The following is a 3315-nucleotide window of genomic DNA, read 5'->3' as shown; positions in this document are numbered from 1 at the left end:
TTCATTCTAGCACCTTCAGGTACAATTGCTTTGGGATTATTTCTTTATTCTGTATTTGAGTTCATCTATGCATTGTATACTTTACCACAGCTCTGTTTGACCCAAACTTTATCCTAAAAAGCAGCTTGGTGTATGATTAATAAGTTATAATTCACGGTGCATACTTTATTGTACATACTCATCTATACCTTACAGATATTGGGCTTTTCATTGTTTTAATGGCAGCATAGTTATTTAATAAAAAAGAAAGAGATGTCTTTTAGTAAGTAAAGGAAACATTTATGACCTCACTTTCAAAAGATATATCCAAATAAATATGAGGAATAGAACAATAAAGTATCATGAATTCCACAGTCATTGGCTGATATTACAGTATGCCTGTGATAAACAAGGTTAACCAGACAGTTGAAAACACTATGTTTGTACTCTTCAAAATTGAGTGCTTTTATACACTGATTCATTTTAATGAAATGTAAATTAAAAGTCTTATTTTCCCACTTTCTAGTACATCATTAAAGCATTTTTCACATGGCCATTATAGCCCTTTATTTCCTTTTAATTAAATCATTCATTCTTTATCTGGGTCCAGTGGAGAGCAACAAGGATAATTGGGAGACTGGAGCATCTCTCTTATGAGGAAAGGCTGAGGGAGCTGGGCCTGTTCAGCCATGAAAAGAGACAACTGAGAGGGGACCTCATCAGTGTCTGTCGGTATCTGAAGGGAGGGTGGCAGAGGGTGGAGCCAGGCTCTGCTCGGTGGTGCTGAGCAATAGGACAAGAGGCAATGGGGCAGAAACTGTTGCCCAGGAAGATCCGCCTGAATATGAAGAAGAATTTTTTTACTCTGCAGGTGACCGAGCACTGGAACAGGTTGCCCAGAGAGGTTGTGGAGTCTGCCTCACTGGAGATATTCAAGAACTTTCTGGAAATAACCCTGTGTGTTGTGCTCTGGGATGACTCTGCTTGAGCAGGGAGGCTGGACCGGACCCAGCCAGAATGTGGTCCCTTCCAACCTTACCCATTCTGTGAATATATCTGGTTTTCAACAAGTTTATTTTCTTCAGTTTTTATTTTGCTTACACATGTCCAAATTGGTTCTGCTACTAAAAAAAGACATAAAATAAGCCCCACTGCACCAATCTCCCAACATTTTTTTGTTATTATTATTATTCCTGAATTACAGTTAATTTCTTAAATGGAAGAGTATCAATCACTGGTGAGAGTTTTATATAACCTGCAAAGTCTTATAAAATTAAGCCATTGTTTTTCTAAAAAAAAATCAGAAGAAAATAGATTAGCAATCATTGTTATGAAGCTTTACTCTATATAGATCCTATTTGAAATCACCTAAAATGAAACAATCTTCCTGTGCAGCTGTTATTACATAGAATCAAAATCTTTCTTACATTAACATTTAAGTGGGTACAGTTCTGACTTTATTTCATGCTACATTTCTAAACGTTTGATAAAGTGGCCTCACTGCCATATTTCCTTAATGAAATATAATAAAGATTTGATATAAATAAATAAATAAATAAATAATAAGGCAGAGTATCTAATGACCTATTTTAATTTCCTTTTTTTAAGCAGGCAAAGCAATCTCAAAGACTTGAGTGGGGATTAGAAACACAGGGGTATTTTCTCATTTTTTCACTGTTAACTTACAAAATTATAAAAAAAAAGCAAACTAAGAGCATTTCATAAATGATATTTTATTGTTAATGTTAATTTTTACAATTAAATATTTAAAGGAATTAATTTTGAAAATATGTGTGATGTATGCTTGTCTCTAAAAAATTAAATGTGGACAATTGCTTTCAGATATATTTGTCTACCAATATTTTTAAATGTTTTTACATAGATGCATAAGAAATCTGCATTGTATTCACTGAATTTATCCAGAATCCCACCATGCATTGTCTCTGGATAAACATGTGAGTTTCAAATAATTTAGTCACACTCACATGATAAAAGTTACAAAGTAATGAAAGGATGACAGCATCTATTGTCTCACAATAGCTGTAAATGAGTGTCCACTGGACTATTGAAAAAATCTGCATCTTACTCTAATCAGTTGCAAAATTTTCAGTGTAGTGATGAGAGCACAGTCTTTAGCAGTGTAACACATATATTACACAGAGTGGAATAATAGGAAATTTCCATAAATTTGGCTTATTCAATTTTGTTCATATTATGTTGAAAATTATTTCAAAGATATCTTTCTGAAGATGCCTACCTCTACTTGTTAAGTAGTATTTCTGTCTTTGAGTGGCAGTCTTCATTGGAGACCTTCCTGAGACCTTATTTTTCACCCATGTTGCTACTCAAACGAACCATTCAAATTATAACCTGAACCTAATCAACTCGGGTTTCTGCAGCTGTGAAAGAAATATGCTCCGTACAAGAATGACTCCCTTGGAAATTAATCACACCTACTTATGTTCGACCTCCATTCTAAAACTCCCATTTTCCTACAAATGGGAACTCAGCAATTTAGGTACATAAACAGACATCAGGATGCTCCCACACTAGCAGGATTTCTGTTTTGAACACATAGCATCGTGAGGTTATAAGCTAAACCACCTTTTACTATGCACTTGAGCCAGATTATGAATGTCCAAACTTATTCATTATTACACTGCAGGTAAAAGAGAAGACAAGATTTTCTTTGCAGTGGGACTACACCAGAGTTCCTGCCTCGTTCAGTACCAAAGCACTCCACACCACACTTGGAGAGAACAAGATCCCTCTGAGCAAATTTGGCAAGGGCTTCTCAACCTCTGCAGAAACAAAGAAGCATTTCTGTGACCAGACGAGGCTCAAAGGGCTTTCAGATTTCACAAATCTTCTGATCATTCCTGCTACAGATACAGAAAAGAGCTATAGATATCACAGAGAAATAGATACTGTGGGAGAGAAGAACCAGACTTTTTAGCCTGCCGAAAGTCCAAGGTTTGATATGATTGCCCTCTGCAGACATATCAAGAGGCACTGTATCAAAAAAAGAAAAATGTAATTTCATTTCAAGGATAATGTGACACAAGAACAAATGACCATAAATTGGGCAGAAGAACTGAAATCCTTCTGGAAATTCAAAGCAAGTGCCTTGTTACCAAAATACTGGGAACCCCAAACACCAAATTGATTTTAATGTGGACTTTATTAAAATTACTAACAGCATTGCGTGATGTAAAAGGAAGGAAGGAAGGAAGGAAGGAAGGAAGGAAGGAAGGAAGGAAGGAAGGAAGGAATTCGGAAGGAAGGAATCCGGAAGGAAGGAAGGAAGGCAGGAAGGAAGGCAGGAAGGAAGGAAGG

The sequence above is a fragment of the Corvus kubaryi genome, unplaced genomic scaffold (genome assembly GCF_017639235.1).
Source record: "Corvus kubaryi isolate FWS band 111438036 unplaced genomic scaffold, C.kubaryi_AGA036_p1.0 71, whole genome shotgun sequence".
Lineage (NCBI taxonomy): Eukaryota > Metazoa > Chordata > Aves > Passeriformes > Corvidae > Corvus > Corvus kubaryi.
This window is presented reverse-complemented; position numbering follows the sequence as displayed.